This window comes from Vulpes vulpes, chromosome 8 (genome assembly GCF_048418805.1).
Source record: "Vulpes vulpes isolate BD-2025 chromosome 8, VulVul3, whole genome shotgun sequence".
In the NCBI taxonomy this organism is placed as follows: Eukaryota; Metazoa; Chordata; class Mammalia; order Carnivora; family Canidae; genus Vulpes; species Vulpes vulpes.
In genome coordinates this window covers 87374461-87394905 of record NC_132787.1, presented here as the reverse complement: position 1 = coordinate 87394905, position 20445 = coordinate 87374461, and the positions used below count along the sequence as shown (strand labels likewise).

The window sequence follows — 20445 nt, the reverse complement described above, 5'->3', positions numbered from 1 at the left end:
AGGATAAGAGGGTGTGGGGGAGTGGGATATAGCTGAAGACACATATCTTCCCTCAAGTAAGGTATATGACTCCTAACTACCAGCAGGAAATTGGCTGAATTCTTATATAACTAGGGCCTTGACCTTAAAACAATCCAGGCAGATGCACAGTTCCCCTATAGGGGCAGTATGGCTTTATGAAGTTATAGTGACTCCATCATTCACTTGGATGGAAAACCTTCCTCTTGAAGCAGAAAGAACCGGCAATACCAAGGGCAATATCAAGGCCAAAGTCGTGGAAGAGGAGTGTTGCCAGCTGACCATCTCCTTAGGGAGGGAGAATGGTGGAGTCCCACAGCAGATACATTCCTGGCAGGACTGGAGTCCTTCCTTTGCCTATGACTGGGTTGTGATTTCATGCTAACAATGAAACAGCCTCTTGGCCTGGCGGGAAAGGAGGAGATCCCCCCCCCCCCCCATTTACTCCACTGACCACAAGCCCTTGCTTGTGACTGTTCAGGGAACCCCACAAAGCAGGACTCCCATCAACTCCCAACAACACATAGCCACTGGCCAGGTGTACTTGAAAAGGTGGCCTCCTCTGGGCCTTTCTCATGTGCTCCAACTCTGCTCCCATCTCACCACCTGCCAGTGTGTGCCCTGCTCATTGGCAGCCCTCCCCAGCATCTGCACACGAGCCTCCACCTCCGGGTCTGCTGTCCTTGTAGATGCTCTCCTCCCCATCCTGAGCTCTTCCCGTAAGGCCTGGAGTACTTGCAGTGATTTGGATGGTTTATCTCCCCTCCTGCATTGTAAGCACCAGCGACTTGGACCCCTGGCTCGCCCCTCTGTCTCCTGCAGAGGTTAGTACTGTGCACAGCACACTCTAGGAACTTCAAAAGAACTTGTTGAGTGAACGATCTGAGCACCACTTGGGAGAAGTGCACTTGCTAGCAGGTGCTGGTCCCTTTCCTCCTTGGCTGAGGAATACCACCACCAATAAAAAATAGTGGCTCCGAGGGCCCATCAAGCCTTTCACTTGGTCCCCACAACATCTTTAATTTCAATGTGAACCAAACCGAGGGGCGAAAGGGACCCCTGCAGGGGAGCCACCTGGGTGGGACGGCTCTGTGTCCTTCTAGATGCCAGTGTCCCAAAGGCCAAGGCCTGTGTGAATATGCAGGGCCCAGGGCCCAGGGCCCAGGGCCCAGCAGCTGCACACCGTGCTAGAGTGTGATGCCCGGTCTATGTGCCGAGAAACAAAGCTGCTTCTTCTGGAGGGCTCTCTGGGTCCTCAAAGGGAGACTGCTAAAAGCCCTGCTTCAGACTTCAGGGGACCTCTCAGACCCACATCTGGAGGCCATCTCACATCCAGCTCACACCTCCCGGAAAACCAGCCCGCATTTTATTGTGTTCCACATCCTCCCTTGGCTGCCCTGGCCCACATTCTCCACTCCTCCTTGGGGTCAGAATGAGAAGCAGGCTCGTTGACTTGCATGAACTCATTTGCTCTCCCTGGTCCTCTGCACCTGCTCCCTCCTGGGCCATGAAGCCAGCCGTTTCCACAGCAAACAGTCATAAACAGCCGGAAGGGGAAGGGGCCTTCAGGTGCAGGAGGAGGAGTGGGGAGTAGCTACAAACACTCTGGCAATGGCCGTTTTCATACAGATGTTTTAGGCCGTAAACCGGGGGAAATGGCAGAGCAAGAAGTACGCCAGGTTCCTAATGACAAGGCCTGGGAAGCACATCAGGGCTGCAGCGCAGATGGGGACTCGGAACTTCCTCAGCTGCTCACATCCATGCTCAAGCAGCTGGGCTGGGGCTAAGGGCTGGGGGCCCCAGAGAAACTGGGTGCCTGCCCGGGAATGGGCGCCAAGGAGGCAGACCCTGGGTGTGCAGTGGGTCTGAGAATCCCCAAATGTCCAGACCCGCACTGTGTCGTTCTACACTTCTAATTAGCACAATTCCTGAAATTCCCTGCGCCTGACACGGGCAGGTTGTGTGGATAGGACAGTGTCTGTACCCGGGGGGGCTCCAATCTGGCGAGGACGATGGGTGCACACACAGCTGGTAACACGGGTCAGACTGTGTCCACTCAAGGACAGAGGGACAAAATGCGGGGGAGGCACAAGGGTAGAGAGGGACAGAGCAGTCAGACTCATCGCTCGGGGGTGGCAGCAAGGTGATCTTCCTAGGTGGGGAGGATCTGGACAGACATCACAGGGGAGGCACAGGGCGACTCAGGGAACAGCATCAGTGTGGCGTGCAAGCCGGAGCACGCTACGGTTTAGGCCCTGAGAGGGGAGGACAGCCACCATGGGAGATGGTTCTGGAAGAGTAGATGGGACCAAGACAGAGGAAGGTCCGAAATACAGGAGTAGAGGAATCATTTGGTGCTGCAAATGAGAATTAGGTACCAGCTTTTATAAATCAAGGGATTTTATGAGCAAATCTGGGTTCTGGTGAAAGCCTGGAAGGTCTGGTAACCTGAAGCCTTGGCTCACCTGCAGCCGCACTTAGCTGCGGCTGGGGGGTGGCTGCCCCTGCCAGGACAGGCTTCTCCAGTGCTGACGGCTGGGGGGTGGCTGCCCCTGCCAGGACAGGCTTCTCCAGTGCTGACGGCCAAGGGCCACAGCCTGCTCCCCTCCCGGCGCACCTGCCTGCCCTCCATGGGGGGAGATGCCAGCAGGGAGGGGCATTGCCAGCCCGGGTGCTTAGGAGAGGCCCCTGAGGGCGGGGCATGGGCGGAGGCAGGTGCATGGGAAGGAAGGGAAGGAAGGCAGATGGGGAGGGAGGGGATGAGGAGGGCTGTGCCGCCGAGGGAAGAGCAGGGTCCTGGACGGAGGGTGGAGGAGCCTGGGAGGCAGAGGAGCCTCCGGTGAGCCCTGCTGGGGTGTCTAGAGTTTGAGGTGCCTGGGCCTGGGGGGGCCAGCAGAGCCGAGCCCCAGATGGGGGCGCTGGGGGGGCCCTTAGCTGAAGGCCTTGCAGAGGCAGGAGGTGGCGGGGAGCAAGGATCCCTCGCTTCTGGGGTGCGTGTGGGGGGTGCTCAGCTCCTGTGCTGGGAAACTAGTCAGGACCGGTGTTCTGAGGACCCCTGCTGGGAGGGGACGGTCCCTCCATCAGCACAGGGCTCGGAACACGAACACTGAGTCGGGAGGGGAGGCCGGAGGCCCAGGCGCAGCCTGCGCACAGCGGTCGGTGGTGGCTGTCCTTTATCCCCGGCAGGGAGGGGGCGGCGGGCTGCGCCTTCCCTGCCTGAGTCACATGCGAGCATTTTGTCTCCGGTTCCTCTGAAGCGCTCCTGGGGGACAGGGTGGGGTGGGGGCGTGAGTCATGTGCGTCCTGCGCAGCAGATGGCAGGGGGCAGTGAGTCACAGCCCCGCTTCTCAGTCGGAAGCCTTGAGGCCCTGAAGACACTGTGCCCGCGGCCAGGTCCGGGCACCCAGCTTGCTAGTGACCATCCGTTAAACAGTGACAGAGGTGGCTGGCTGTCACCTGCGGGGCTTCTCAGCTCAGACGTCATGCGTATTTCCTCACTGGGTCTCGGTTCTTAATTGCACCTTTGTTTACGTGGTTACTTGGGGATCGTGGCACTGGCACTGGCTGGACTTCGGGAGAGCAGGGACCGGGCTGGTTTTGTGCATGTTGGATCCTTAGCATCTAGTCTTCTAAATGAATGAAGGAATGAATGAGTGAGTGAATGAATGAATGAATGGCTCCATTTGGTGTTAACACTTAAGAGAATGTGGCTCTGAGTGTGTGTGTGACCTGTTTATGTACCCGTAAATGATGTTTCACGTATGGAACGTCTTTGGAAAAATAAGGACACATGCGACATCAATACAAGAGCTTAAAGCTTCCTGGACACGGGCTGGGGATAGGAATCTGGGGTGATAAGAAAATTTATTCTCACTTTATACTTTTATTTCTCTCCCTTCTTCAGTCTCTCTCGCTCTCCATTTTGCTTTTACAAGGAACAGGAGAAAAGTTTGCAAAGTGGGTCATATTAATCACATTGTTCCAGCTTTCTATTTCTCAGAGTAACATATGGGGAACATGTTTTGTGACTGTCTGCACCCCCTGATCTGGCCTCTCTCAGAGCCCGCCATCTGTGGGGTGGGCTCCACCCTGGGTTAGGTCACACTAGGTGACCTTTCCCCTTTTGGGTATTGTGTCGGGTTCTTAGGGAGACAAGGGTCTGCCTGGCAGCCAGCTGGGACCTAACCCTTCCAGAAGTGGAAGAATGGAGGAAGTAGCAGAGCGAGTGCTGTGTCTGAGTGAGGACCCCAGGCAGATGGAGGGTGCCGTCACAGCTGTGATAGGGGGTACACTGTGACCTGGGGAGTCTTCTATGGCCAGGGTGCTCGCTGATGCTAGGGGACAGGTCTGAGCCTGCCATATAAAAGGGTGACACTGCCTGGTTGGGTCTTTGGGTGCCCAGGGACAATAATGCATTATTTGATTTCACTGGCTCTGTAAATCCAGAGCTACCCCTCGCTGCCAATCATCCCTCCTGCAGATGCCAGGCAGCCTCTGGCCACGGAAGCTCCAAGTAGGAGGCAGGAAGCAGTGGATGTGTTAGCAAAGCCTTGACTTGGGAGTCACAAGACTGGGGTACAGCTTTTGCTCTACCAATTACTCATGCGATCCCTCTGAGCCAGAACTGACTTCCACTTTACAAAATTTTAAGACATATTTACTTAATAGTTGCGCAAAGCAGTTTCACATGATTGTTTTGATGTTCTATATATATTACCATATATCTTCGTTTGTTCTTTGTGCCTTTTTAATCTTTCAGTTAGGTTAGCTAATATTTTATGTATTTCATTTACTCTTTTCAAAAAAAAAAACAGCTTTTGGATTCATGGATGAGTTCTGTGTTTCTCTGTCATCAAATTACTTTCTGTTTTTATGTTTTCCTTCCTTCTGCTCTGTGTTTTTATTCCTTTTCTATCCTTTCTATCTTTTTTAGCCCACCCCACAGACAGCAGGCTCTGGGAGAGGCCAGATCAAGGGGGTGCAGACAGACTCTATCTTTCTGAGTTGGCTCTTAATTCATCTATTTTAATTATTTTTACCTGATGTAGCAATCAAAATTATTCATTTTCTCTTGAGATCTCTATTTGTGACTCCATTGGATTGAAAAAAGATACTTTTTCATTGTTGTTGTTTTTTAGAAATTCTATTTTTAAAAAATATTTTATTTATTCTTGAGACACAGAGAGAGAGAGAGGCAGAGACATAGGCAGAGGGAGAAGCAGGCTCCCTGCAGGAAGCCCAATGTGGGAATCAATCCCAAGACCCCCTATCACACCCTGAGCTGAAGGCAAACGCTCAGCCACGGAGCCACCCAGGCATCCTTAGAAATTTTATTTGTATTTTCACTTTTAACCTTCAGGTAGTTGTAAAAGGAGTTTGTGAATTTCCAGATGAAAGGGACTTTTTTTCTGGTATTGCTATAAAGTCTTAGTTTTATTATATTGGGATTAGAGAATATCATCTATACTATTTATGGGTCTGTGTAGCTCTGTGTAAGGTTTTCATGAGTGTTCGTACTTACTTGGGCATTGGAAAGAAGGTGTGTTTTCTATTATCAGGGTATAGAGTTTGCCCTGTTATTTAAGTAAGGTTGACTGTTACTAGATCTATTTCTTGTTTTCTTGATCTGCTCAGGCCTGAGATAAAAAATACCCTCCTGCTTTGTCAGTCTCTCCTATTTCCTGTAATTTTTGCTGTATGAAATTCTCTAGTATGTTGACTGGCATATAAATATTTGTAGTTAATTGGAGTTGTGAACTATATAAACTTTGGCATCAGAAACTGGCTTTCTTTGACTTGTTTAATGATTTCTTTGACCTGAATTCTTCCTTTCCTTGTTTTAGCTTCATGACTTTTGATTTCTTCTTATTGGCATTTGCCTGGCGTAACATCACCCACTCTTATTTTCAGCCTTCCCAACCCACTTTCTCTTAGGTGTGCCTTCTGTTTGTGCCATAGAATTGGGTTTTGTTTTGTGTTCGTATCTGAAAAAAATATATATATATATATATTAATTTTATTTATTTATTCATGAGAGTCACAGAAAGAGAGGCACAGACATAGGCAGAGGGAGAAGCAGTGTGTGGGACTCAATCCCAAAACCCTGGGATCACACCCTGAGCCAAAGGTAGATGCTCAACCACTGAGCCACCCCGGGGTCCAGAAATATTTTTAAGGGGTGAGTTTAGCGTGTTTGCATCTGTAGACATGACAAATACTTGCTCCATGTTTTGTCATGCAATTTTATGTTACATTTTTTTAATTTTTTCCTTTTATTTATCTGTCTTCTGGTCTCTCACACTCTGGCTTCCTTTTTTTAATAATTTTTCCTTTTGGCCTTGTTTTTTCTGTGTGGTTCTTCTCATGGTAAGAAAGGTGATTTGCTTCTCTAGTATTTATCTTTACAATTAAAACTTTATATAGCATCCTTAGCTTTCTTTAAACAGAATATATTAGTCTCCTTCTATAACAAGAACAAAACCAGCATGCTTCCTCTTCCTTCCCATCCTCCCTTTCCTCTGCCACACTGCATGGGTTCATAAAAGCATCTCCTCTCCCCACCCCCGAGCCCCTGAGTTTTATTGAGAAATGGTTGACACCCATCACTGTAGAAGGCATACAGCATGACAGTTTGAATATGTTGTGAAGTGAGTACCACAATGGGTTTGGTTAACATCCATCATCTCATATAGATGCAATAGGAAGAAAAAAAAATTAAAGTTCTCCTTGTGATGAGAACTTTTAGGATCTAATCTCTTAATAGCTCGCTCTCTGTACCACAGCAGTACTGGCTGTGCTCACTGTATCCCACATCAGAGCCCTAGTGCTTATTCATCTTGTAACTGGAAGTGTGTGCCTTTGGACCACATTCCTCCAGCTCCCCCCCGCCCCCCCCCCCCCGACACACACACACACACACACACCTCCAGTAATCACGGATCTGGTCTTTTTTCTCTCTTTTTTTTTTAATGAGTTTGATGATTTTTTTTAAATTAGTTTTCATATATAATAGTGTTTGTACAGTATGTCTTTTTCAGATTCATTTCCTTAGCATAATGCCTTCAAGGTCCACTTGTGTTGTCACAAATGGCAGGGTGTTCTTGTTTTTTAATGTCTGAGTAATATTTCACTGTATTTATATACCATGACTTCTTTATCCATTCATCTATCCATGGGCACTTAGGTTGTTTCCATGTCTTGGCTCTTGTAAATAATGCTGCAGTAAACACAGGGGTGAAAATTTCAAGTTGGTGTTTTTGTTTCCTTTGGGTATATCCCCAGGAGTGGAATTGCTACATCATTTGGTACTTCTAGTTTTAGTTTTTTGAGAAACCTCCATACTTTTCAAGTATGGAAGAGTATAGTATAGTGGTCACCCTAATTTACAGTCCCACAAACAGCGCACAGGGTTCCCTTTTCTCCATATCCTCGCTGGCATTTGTTGTCTCTTGTCACTTTGATGATGGCCATTCTGGGAGTGTGAGGCAATAACTCATGTGCCTTCACTTTGTGTTTCCCTAATGATGAGTGACGGTGAGCATCTTTTCATATACCTGTTGGCCATTTGTATATCTTCTTTGCGAAGAGGTCTATTCAGGTCCTTTGTCCATTTTTTAATTGATTATTATTATTTTTTGCCATTGAGTTATAGGAGTTCTAAAAGTAACGTTTTGAATTTATCTTTGCCATGTTAAATATGCACATACTTCTATTGTTACACTTGTTAGCTTTTCATGACCACAGGTTACAGATGAGGCAATGAGCAAACTTACTCTCCTTTAAGTCTTTTGAACTCTTCCCTTTAGTTAAAATAATTGTGTCAGCTGTATATTGTCAAGATATATATCAAATTTTCAAATTTGATGCAGATCTCTAATTTTTCAAAATAGGGACTGCTCTAGGGTTTATCATAAATAGTGTTCAAGTGATACCATTACACATATCGTGTGAGAGGGTCACAGGATGCTTTCACTCAACCTTCCCACCCTTGTGTTATTGTTTTCATACATGTTACTTGTTGTGAAGAGATTAAAAATAAGAACAAAAAGTATTTTATATTTACCCTTGTCTTCACCGTTTCCAGGAATCTTCATTTACTTATTGAGATCTAAATTCCCATCTGATATCATATTCCTTCTGTCTGCAAAACTTCCTTTAACATTTTTTATAGCATAGATCTGATGGTAATGAATTTGCTCAAGCTTGTCTCAAAGAGTATTTTGTCTTAATTTTCAAAAGATATTTTCACTGGTATAAAATTATGAGTTGATGGTTTCTTTTCCCCATCCAGTACTTTTATCATCTATCTATCTATCTATCTATCTATCTATCTATCTATCTATCTTGGGGAGGGGGGCGGTGAGAGGCAGAGGAAGAGGGAGAGAGAGAATCTTAAGAAGGCTCCATGCCTAGCACAGAACCTGACATGGGGCTTAATCCCATAACCCTGAGTTCATGACCTGAGCTGAAGTCAGGATTCAGATGCTCAACTGAGCCACTCAGGAGCCACCCGCCCTGCCAACCCACTACTTTAAAGATGTCTCATCAGTGTGGTACTGGCACAAAAACAGACACATAGGTCAATGCAACAGAATAGAGAATCCAGAAGTGGACCCTCAACTTTATGGTCAACTAATATTTGACAAAGGAGGAAAGACTATCCACTGGAAAAAAGACAGTCTCCTCAATAAATGGTGCTAGGAAAATTGGGCATCCACATGCAGAAGAATGAAACTGGACCATCCTCTTACACCATACACAAAGATTAACTCAAAATGGATGAAAGATCTAAATGTGAGACAAGATTCCATCAAAATCCTAGAGGAGAACACGGACAACACCCTTTTTGAACTTGGCCATAGCAACTTCTTGCAAGATGCATCCATGAAGGCAAGAGAAACAAAAACAAAAATGAACTATTGGGACTTCATCAAGATAAGAAGCTTTTGCACAGCAAAAGAAACAGTCAACAAAACTAAAAGACAACCTACAGAGTGGGAGAAGATATTTGCAAATGACGTATCAGATAAAGGGCTAGTATCCAAGATCTATAAAGAACTTATTAAACTCAACACCAAAAAAACAAACAATCCAATCATGAAATGGGCAAAAGACATGAAGAGAAATCTCACAGAGGAAGACATAGACATGGCCAACATGCACATGAGAAAGTGCTCTGCATCACTTGCCATCAGGGAAATACAAATCAAAACCACAATGAGATACCACCTCACACCAGTGAGAATGGGGAAAATTAACAAGGCAGGAAACCACAAATGTTGGAGATGATGTGGAGAAAGGGGAACCCTCTTGCACTGTTGGTGGGAACGTGAACTGGTGCAGCCACTCTGGAAAACTGTGTGGAGGTTCCTCAAAGAGTTAAAAATAGACCTGCCCTATGACCCAGCAATTGCACTGCTGGGGATTTACCCCAAAGATACAGATGCAGTGAAATGCCAGGACACCTGCACCCCAATGTTTATAGCAGCAATGTCCACAATAGCCAAACTGTGGAAGGAGTCTCGGTGTCCATCAAAAGAAGAATGGATAAAGAAGATGTGGTTTATGTATACAGTGGAATATTACTCAGCCACTAGAAACGACAAATACCCACCATTTGCTTCAACATGGATGGAACTGGAGGGTATTATGCTGAGTGAAATAAGTGAATCAGAGAAGGACAAACATTATATGGTCTCATTCATTTGGGGAATATAAAAAATAGTGAAAGGGAATAAAGGGGAAAGGAGAAAAAATGAGTGGGAAATATCAGAAAGGGAGACAGAACATGAGAGACTCCTAACTCTGGGAAATGAACAAGGGGTGGTGGAAAGGGAGGTGGGCGGGGGTGGGGGTGACTGGGTGACGGGCACTGAGGGGGGCACTTGATGGGATGAGCACTGGGTGTTATGCTATATGTTGGCAAATTGAACTCCAATTAAAAATATGTAAAAATATATATATATATAAGTGTAATAATGCTGTAAAAAAATAAAGATGTCTTATCAGCTTCTGGTTTTGCAGAATTTATGAAGATAAGTCTGCTGTAATTTGAATCTTTCTCTCCTGTACATTTCATATCTCTCCCCCGTGTTTGCCTACACCATTTTCTCTTTATCTTTGGGTTTCAGCAGTTTAACTGTGATGGGCCTAGTTTTTGTTTTTGTTCATTTTGTATTGTTTTTAAATTTATCCTTGTTATTCTCAGCGTTTCACAGAACTATGAACTGTGGTTTGTTGCTTTTAGCTAATTTAGGAAAATTCTTGGACATTATATATTCAAATGCTTCTTCTGCCCCATTTTCTCTCTCTCCTGAAACACCAATTTTGAATCATTGATAGTTGACATTGCCCACGGCTGTTGGATGGTTTCTTCATTTGTTGTTGTTTCCATTATTTTGGCAATATGTGTTTCAGTTTGGATAGTATCTATTGATTGAGCTATCCTTAAGTTCACTATTTCTTCCCTCTACTATATATTGTCTGCTTATAAGCTACCAGGGGAATTCCTTACCTTTTTTTTTATTTTAGTATTTCCATTTGACTCTATTTATGATTTATATCTTTCTGCTGAAATTCTTCATTTGTTTACATATGTTGTCCACTTTTTCTACTAGATTCTTTTCCATAAAATAATCATAATTACTTTAAAGCTTCTGATAGTTCTAACATTTGTATCGTCTTGGAGTCTGGTTCTAGGAATTATTTTCTCTCTCGATAATAGGTTTTTTTCCCCGGCTTTTTTGCGTGTCTCATAATTGTGTGTGTGTATGTGTGTGTGTGTGTGTGTTTGTAACTTCTAAATGTATTCTAAATGTTGTGTTTAGAATAACAGTAAAGACTGAGGTAAATAGAATTTATGACAGGAAGTGGGTATCCCTCTTTTCCCGTCAGGCTGTTAGTATGTGGGGTTGAAGCAATTATAATCAGCAGTTGTGGTGAATTTTAGTTTGTAATTGTTATAATTTACCTCATTGCAGTGCAGACTTCAAGTTCCTCCAGTGGTGGACTGCCTGCTACCTTGCATTCAGTGTGGTGTCTGTGTGCTATAAACTTTTTCTCAATGTTCCTACCAGCCAATATTTCAGGAGGCCCTGCCTTTTTGAATCATAGAGGGAGACTCTGTATAGTCTTCCCTAGCTGTAGACAGTAATTGCTCAATAATGAGTTTGAGTCTCCTGTGGGGTAGATGGGGCTCCCAGGTTCCTGATCTTGCCTTTGTTCTAGGCAGTCTGTGTACATTTGGCCCTCATTATTGCTGCTTCTCACATCTGTGGAAACCAAACCCTGCCTATACTTGTGGGACATCTTGGGCAGGGAAGGGCTTCCTGCCTCACGCCAACCCTGACCTCACTCCCTAGTGACAGCAGACCTCTGTTTTGTATCAGTGCAGGGTCCTGGAACTGACTGGTCTCTTGCCACTCATCAGCAATGGATGGGAACAGACAGGTTTCCTACTCTTTCTCCAAAATCAGATGGTTTTGTTTCTATCATCGTCCAAATGTCATGGATTTTTTTTCCAACATATTTTGTTTCCTGCCCTTCCAGTGGCTTAAGACTTTTTCTTCATAAAAGAGTCCAGGATAAGAATGGGGTTTTGTGCCCTTCCTCCATGGCAGCAGATTACCTGGGTTTCATGCCATTTATTCCAATATAAGGTCTTCTGCCTTCCCCCAGTCTTTCCCTGGCTTTCAAAGCAGCCAGTGGGGAGGATCATGGTAAAGAGCATGTGAGTACTTCAAGATTAGCAGTGGAAATCATAATCATCCAAAATTAAATACAGAATAAAAACTCTACCTTTCAATGGTGTGGGAGTAATTAAATATCCATATGCAGAAAACAAACTCCCATCCATATCTGAAAACTAACTCAAAATAGATCATAGAACTAAATATAAAACCTAAAACTGTGATGTTTCTAGAGGAAATCTTTTTTGGCAAAGATTTTTTTGAATTTGGCAAAGATTTTTAAATATAGGACATTAAAAGCACAACCCATGAACAAAAGATACATTTGACTTATCAAAATCAAATACTGTTAAGAGACTAAAAAGGCAAACCAAAGATTGGGAAAAAAGCATAGATCTGATAAAAGATTTGTATACAGACTATAAAAAGAACTGTCAAAACCAGTAATAAGAAAAGCATAGATCTGATAAAGGATTTGTACACAGACTATAAAAAGAACTGTCAAAACCAGTAATAAGAAAAGCATAGATCTGATAAAGGACTTGTATACAGAATATAAAAAGCACTCTCAAAACCAATAATAAGAAAATAAGCAACCTAATTTGAAAACGGGCAAGAGACTTGAACACTTCAACAAAAATGACACATGGATGGCAAATAAACACATGAAAACATGTTCAACATCATTAGTCATTAGGTAAATGCAAATTAAAACAACTACATTAAAGTGTAAATTAAAACTACTACACCAAGTAACTATTACACATCTATTTGAATGACTGAAATGAAAAAAGACCAATCATATCAAGTTTTGATGAAAATACAGAGAAACTGGAATACTATAGTAGGAATATAAGGTAGTACAGCCACTTGGGAAACAATTTGACTGTTTCTTAAGATGTTAAGCCTAAAGTTACTATGTGATTCAATAATTTTACTTTCAGGTGCTTACCAAAAGAAATTAAAACACAAGTCCACAGCAAAGACTTGTCTACAAATATGTACAGTGGCTTTATTTGTAATATATGTCCATCAACAAGTGAACGGATAAAGAAAGGATATCCACATGATAGAATATTACTCAGAAAGGAAAAGGAACCGATACAAGGGCATCTCAAAATAATTACATGGAATGAAAGAATCTAAATAGCAAATACATATCTATGACTACATTTACAAAAAATTCTAGAAAGCACAAACTAATCTATAGTGATTAAAAAAAACAGATCAATGGGGAAACTTTTAGAGATGGGGATTAGGGAAGGCAGGAAAGAGGAATTACAAAGTAGAATGGGGAAACTTTGAGAGTTATAAGGACTCTGCCTTTGGAAATTTCTACAGAGGTAGAGGGGTAAGAGGAACATGCCAAGCACCCTCCTGTTCCCCCATAGTGGGGGAAGACCTACATCAGACAAGTGGGCCTAGAACACCCCCAAGACTCCTCTTGTTCCATGACTCCAGCAGCAGAGCCAGGGATGGCTTTGGATCTATAGCCCAGTGAGCATCAGCCCAGCCTTGGAACAGGCCAGCATCCTCCCCTTGACACAGACACTCAAGTAACCAAGGAGTCTCTGACAATCCTCTCACCAGGTTGCAGAGGAGGAACCCCTCAACATGAGCTCCACCTGTCCTTGGAGACCCTGCCTCCCCTGTCTTCCCCCAGGCCTTGTCTTAAGCCTTCTGGAACTGCCAGCAGGTTGGGTGGGCAGAGTACTTAGTGTTTTATGGGAGACAGTTCTCTTCCTGAGTCTGAGGGAGGGGTTAGCACCACTACAGGTGGATTTCTGACCTGAGAACATGGAATTCTTAGTGCCTTCTATCCTTAGCTTTGGTCTTTGCCTGCAGTTCTGGAACATGAAGAAAAATCCCACTTGGCACCCGGTTACAAAATCCAGTCCATCACCAGCTCATTCTGTTGTGCCTTCCTCCACACCTCCTAAGCTGTTACCTTTAGTGTTGACAGTGCAGTCACCATACACAGTGGAAAGGGCACCCCAGCCTGCAGAGCCTGGCTCTGCCACTTGTTAGTGGGTAGTCAATAATCTGCCCCCATTCCCCTGTAGATTTGGTATGAGGACAAAATGAATTAATATTTGTAAAGAACTTAATGCGTGGTACACAGTAAGTGAATTCTGAAAGTTTGCTCCTATCTTATCGTCATTGTATTGAATAAGCTACCCCACCTCCCTGAGCTGCAATTCTTTGCCTGTAAAATAGGCTCTAACACTCCATAAGGGGAATTTGAGGATTAGCTGAGATTACTTGTAAAAAGCACATAGCACAATGCCTAGCACATAGCAAGTGCTCGGTAACCATGAATTCCCTCCCACTCCCCTCTGCTACAGTCGTTTTGGAAGGCCACACCTTGTAGCAACAGGGTTTGCTGATTGGGAGACACGTCCCTGGAAGTCACTGTGCTAGGCAGGCCAGAATTAGACATGGAGCGAAATCTTTGCTTGCCTGAACCAACGGGAGAAAGAGTATTCCTGCTTCTTAGTGCTTTCCTTCATGTGGGATGAGTCCTGCACAGGGTAGCACGAGGTCTGGGTTCTGGCCTCAGCTCAGCCTACAAACTGTTGTGCAGGACTGGACAGGAGTCTGAGGCCACCCTGGGCTGCTCCCCATGCTCCCCGTGCTGAGGGAAGTGGGCCACATGATGTGCATGTGGGGCTGGTTCTGGCCAGTCATTCCCTGCCAAGCCACCCAGGGCCATCCTCCTTCCTGTTTTCGTTCTAGAGCTCTCTCTCATCAACCTTTCACCTGGATGATAGGTCTGTGCTACCAGATTTTGTCATCCTCTGGCACAGCCCAGCCTATTCACTCCTCCTGGATGCACTTCTCTGCTCCGCCTGAAGGATGGCGATGAAATGACATCTCCATGGAAACAAGTGTTGATCCTACAGCTGCTTAGTGATGTGGTGCAGGATGATGTAAGCTACGCTCTGGTTTCCTGAGGCGCTTGGTGTGCTTTGATGTGCCTGTGCTACTGGAGCCCAGATGATTAGGAGGTTGCTTCCCTTGCTTCTCCCCTTCTTATGTAAAAGGCAAAAAGAGCTGGAGATTGAGCTGTGCTGGGAGGAATGCTCTTGTAAAGACAGCAGTGTCAGGAGGCAGAGGTAAGAGGATGAAGGTGACGGGTTTCCCTGGAGACCCACAGGTTGGGGGAGCCTTGGACACTGTGTCCAGGGGGGCAGCTGCTGGCCAAAGGCAAGCTTCCCCATGGCGCTGGGGGCAGCTGCCCTTCCCCTCCAGAGCAGCCCTAGCATTTGGGGCTAGCAGAACAGCACAAATGGAAGCCTACACACTGGATCTCCAGATGCTTAAAATTATAAGCCTGGCCAGCAGATTGTTAAATAGAACATATTCGATCCTCTGACCTTCGTGACATGGCAGCCAGAACAGTGGCCCTCCAGAGATGACCACATCCTAATCCCAGAAACCGGTGAACTTGTTATGTTGCATTAGCGTTGTAGACAGAGGGAAGGTTGCACAATGAGCTGACTTCAGGACAGGGAGGATTGTAGGCTAGATTATCTGTGTGGGTGCCATGTAGTCACAGGGCCCTCAGGAGAGAAGGGCAAAGGAGAAGGGCAGAGTGGTGCCATGGGAGAAATACCCAACCGGCTGCTATTGGCTCTGTGGGTGTTGGTGGCCCCTAGATGCTAGAGAAGGCAAGAGGACAAATCCTCACATCGAGCCTCCAGAAAGGAACACAGTCCTGTCAACACCCAGTCAGACTTCTGGTCTATGAACTCTAATACAATAAATCTGCGTCAGTTCAAGTCACTGAGGCTGCGACGTGCTAGAGCCACAGGGAAGTGGTACAGGCCATCACGGCCTGATGGGGAGCCATCAGGAGGCAGCCTCAGGCTCCGGTCACTGGCCTGGCCCAGGGAGGGGCCTTCTCCCCTGTGCCTGAGCGCAGAACCAGTCCTACCACTGGAAGCAAAAAGTCATTTCCTCCCCCTTTTCCTTCCTTCAGTAACTCCTACAAAACAAAGAAAACAGAACTAGCTAAAACCTTCACGATAAAGCCAAAGCCAGCTCTCCACTTAGCAGGAGAAAGGAAAGCAGCTCTTTCGTGTTAAGGGAAGGTTGTGGGGCCTCCAGGATGCACGTGCCCTTCCTCATTGTGCTGACTTTGTGCTGCAGGATTTTCACCTGTGAGATGGGACTCAGCAAGCGCAGGCCCAAGGCACAGCGCACCGGCCCCAGAGAGCCCTCCCTGATCATGCTCTGCTGGGGCACTTCCTGGCGTCGACCCTTCTACATCCTCATTTCTTCTCGTGTATAGCGACATAGTGTGCATACCTAGTACACGCTCATCTGTTTGAGGACTGTTTCACGCTTCCAGTCCCAAACAGGTAAAGCACAATGCTAGCCACGTTTCTGGTCTCACAGAATCATCGTTGGTCTGTTAAATTATTCAGGGCTCAGGACAGCTGGTTACATGTTACATCAAAGCCTGAAACAACTGGTTAGGCTTGCCTTTTCTGCAGACAGCTGTGTCTGTTTGGCTCCATGCTTTTGTAGCCTCCCAGACCCCTTCCCTGGGGCCCCTTGATCACCTTCATGTAGGCCCATCTGTGCTGAGATCCCTGGGTAGATTCTTTCCTAAGTTGGGGAGAACTGAAAGCTGAATGGTCCTGGGGATCTGCCCTCAAGCCAGCCTGGCCAGGCTCCTTTGCTGGCCTAGGTCTCAGGTTTACTACCAGGCTGTCTTCCCGTGGCCTAGCGCTGCCTCTAGCTCCTGTTCCAGTTGTCATCTGGGTGTTCTGGGCTGTGACAGCTGGCCCAAGTTCTTTTCCTTCTACAACTCACTCTGGCTGGAGTCTGGAGTCTGCTCCTGAGGCCCTGTGTCCTCTATATGACCTTGACATGTCTCCTGCCCTGGGGACATCTATTGACCTGTCTGCCAGGACACTCACCCGCTCCTACCTGTGGCCACACTGCCCTATCCCAGCCCCCTCCTGTCCCGTCCTCTCTGGATGCATCGTGGCTTCCCAATAGGACTGGCTTTATCCTCCTGCCTGCTCTAGGTCCACCCCCTTGACCTCACCTTACCTAGTGCATCCATAGCCTGCAGGTGCAGACGCCTCTTTGCTTGGTTCCCATTTGTATCACTTTTCATTTTTATTAAAGATTTTATTTATTTATGCATGAGAGACAGAGAGAGAGGCAGAGACACAGGCAGAGGAAGAAGCAGGCTCCATGTGGGGACCCCGACGTGGGACTTGATCCCGGGACTCCAGGATCACGCCCTGGGCCCAAGGCAGGAGTGCCACCCAGGGATCCCCCCACTTTTCATTTCTTAATTTATTCATTCACTTTGCCACTCAGCCAGTCAGCAAATATGTGCGGAAGGCCGGCTCCGTGGCAGGCAGCACGCGGGAGGCTGGGCTCTGTGCTCAAAGCCCAGGCGAGACTGACCCCCGAGGCCTGAGCCCCCGCGTGGTGAAATGATCTTGAATGGTGGATCTGATCGTGGCCCTTGGAGAGTGGTTCAAACAATCACACCAACAACACAGGGCAGAACAATAGATTAGATTATAGTTCTAATTAGATTACAGTTCTAATCTTGAGAGAATTCTTTGGTAAAATAAGTGCTTCCAGTAACAGTAAACAAATTAGCTCATAAAAGCGACATTAATTAATTTTTGATATTTAATTTTATATGTGCTGTGAATTTCTCAGGAAGTCCTGGCCGAGACTCCTTTCTATCCAGGAGTTGGCAGAGGAATTGTCTTCCGCCAGTTACGGTTGAGGAAAGAGGCTAGCTTGGCAGGCCAGCCGGCCTGGCCATCCCAGGCCACCTGCTGGCAGGGCCACCTCCAAAGATTGAGTGTCCAGCGAGTGTCACAAATGTGCATCGCAGTGTGAAGGTCAGGGTCGTCTTGCAGCGGACGGAGCGGCCCCCTCTGTCCCTGTGCTCTAAAGTCAAGCTGGAAATCTGAACATTAAACAGTTTTGCAATAGAGGGACAGCTCTAATTACAGATTTAAAATCAAATGTCATATTTATTATTGTATCCCACAGGGTATTCATAATGGCACCATTTGGCCCCCGCTCAATATTTGATACTTGGCCATTCTGCGTTTGGCCAGGATGAGTGTCCAGGGCACCTCTAAAAGGATCTAATTGAGCCTTTTGTGTTTCTTTCTTTGACAGATATTTTACCCCAGTTAAAAATAGCTCCTCACACAAGGGCTGAAAACAGGCTCCTTCTCTGAGCACTTCCTCACGCGGGTTCTCAGCCTCCTCCTGAATCATCGTCCCCGAGCCGCTTCACCGCCACCTCATGGAGAGGCAAGCCAAGGCCTCCCACGCTTCCTCTGGGGACGCTGTCAGAGGGTGCCTGTCCCGTTGCTGTCCAGCCAGCCCGAATCAGGTCTTAATATGCAGCCAGATGGTGTTGCTGCCCCTTCCAGAACCACCGCCTGCTGTTCCTCCAGCAAAGAGGAAGGAGCACACCTTTTGTCCCAGTACCAGGAAGCCAGCAGTCCCTTCTGTGGCTCGATTTTAGCAGATCCTCTCCGCCACTCGGAATAGTTCCTGGGTCTTCTCCTCTACCCAATGCTCCAGGCAGAGTTTTGACCTGTCAGGAAATGGTGTTTGAGGTGTGCTGAGGAAGCAGAGGAGGAGGCGAGGATGGAAAATCCAAACATCTGGGCAGGCCGGGTGGCTCAGCGGTTTAGAGCCGCCTCCAGCCCAGGGTGTGATCCTGGGGACCCGGGATCGAGTCCCGTGTCAGGCTTCCTGCCTGGAGCCTGCTTCTCCCTCTGCCTGTGTCTCTGCCTCTCTCTCTCTCTCTCTGTGTCTCTCATGAATAAATAAATAAAATAATAATAAAAAAGAAGAAAATCCAAACATCTTTCCAAAATCGCTGTGAACAGGCAATTTATGTTTTTGCGTCAGTCTATATTTCAAACAACCAGGGCCACTCGTCCGATGAGTTCCTGGCATTCTCATAAGCCATATCATCATGCCTCCATCTGGGAATCAGACAGAGTTGTGACAACCTGTAGAACCATCCAGCTGAGTCAGGTGACAGGTTCCTGAGCCGGCTGGAACTGTGGCTGTGGCATCACCCACACTGAAGATAATAATACCATGAAGAAAGTTCTCTCCATTCTGGAAACCTAAAGGAATGTGTGCATGTCCCTGCCACCCCACCCCTTGGCCATCATTCAGCCACATACATACTCCTTGTCTTCAGTACGACTTCCACGTTGGCACGTGTTAGAGAGCACTTTGCCGTGTTTGTCTGCACAATGGGCTGCCTGAGTTCTAGATTATAAATAATTTCTTTCCAGGATTTCAAGACTTTCTTTTTTTCTTTAGGGTTACATTTAATATTTTCCATGTAGTTTGCCTTTCTGGGAGAATGTTCTCAGGGATGAGTCACTTTGGTTTGCCCAGATGGTCTTCCTTTCAACTGCTTTCCCTATTTTAATGATCTCTTATTCATATATATATATATATATCTTTCAAAGTGATATGTTTGATTTGAGGTTCCAGGCTGAGACCCAGCTTACTACAAATTCCTGCCCATATGCCATTGCTTTATCTTATATACGAGCTGGCAGGGCAAAGAGTGCTGGTTAGCTGAGACCATTCGGGCATGGGTTCTCAAAGTGAGGTCTGTGCAACACCTGTGTCCACAATCAGTGTGCTTCCCCAAACTGCAGACTGCTGGATCTGCTCGCAAAAACACCGAAAGAAAAATCTGGTGGGGGCACCTGGGTGGCTCAGTGGCTGAGCGGCTGCCTTCAGCTCAGGACGTGATCCTGGGATCAAGTTATGCATCAGGTTCCCTGCAAGGAGCCTGCTTCTCCCTCTGCCTATGTCTCTGCCTCTCTCTGTGGCTCTCATGAGTAAATAAATGAAATCTTAAAAATAAAAAATAGAAAAGTTTGGTGGGGTTGGAGGAGGCCTTGCAATCTGCATTTTCCATATATACAGCAGGTGATACTGGTTCAGGTGGAGTCTGAGAATCACCATCCCAACCCAAAGGGCAGGGTGACTATTCCAGCTGTCCTCCCAGGTTGCCTTTCTCCACCCCTCTCCTCAAGCTAGGATTGGGTCCTCTTGCCCGCCCCTGTAGCTCTCAGTAACTTTCATATGGTTAAGAATCTTGGACCCCCTGGACAGTGCCTAGCATGGGTCGCGGGCTGCTTCCCACACCTTCTCCGGTGGAAGCAACACACAAAAAATGTTGACATTCGAATTGCACACTGGGATTAACAAATGGGGTTTCCCGCAGTTGCAAAGTGCTGGTCTGGAGGCTCTGGTCTCCCCAGCCTGGGCAGGTGCCCCGAGGGCTCAGGAGATGGAACTCTCAGCAGGCCTGTGGCCCGTTGGTTTGGAAGCCCTGCATTAGATGCCTGTGGCCCTCGTGTGGCTAAGAAATGAATGGTGGCCTATAGGAATAGAGAGGAGGGGACGAAGCAGTGCAGATCGAGGGAAGGGATTTTAGATTTTAGCAACTGATTAGATATGGGGAACAAAGAAGGGGAGGTGTCAGGGGGCTGTGGGGTCCGAGCCCGGATGGGATGTTGGGCCACAGACAGAAGTAATGGCAGCCTTGTTCCTTCACTGCTCACCTCCCTCCTCCATGTCCTGCCTGAACCCACATGCTCTTCCCTGGTCATCTGTTCCAGGCCCTACTTCAAGAGCTCTGAGGCTGCAGAAGCTGGAGATGACTGCTTCTCCCTCCCAGATCCTGGGCTCCTGCTTATAC

At 46.7% G+C, this 20445-nt stretch overlaps 1 long non-coding RNA gene across 1 annotated transcript; it reads left to right on the top strand.

Annotated features, from left to right (window-relative positions):
* The first annotated feature begins 2785 nt into the window (after positions 1–2785).
* LOC140600012 (uncharacterized) lies at positions 2786–18566 on the top strand. Its single transcript, XR_012003186.1, has 2 exons — positions 2786–2857; positions 17874–18566. It is a non-coding gene; the product is annotated as an uncharacterized lncRNA (long non-coding RNA).
* The last annotated feature ends 1879 nt before the right edge of the window (positions 18567–20445 follow it).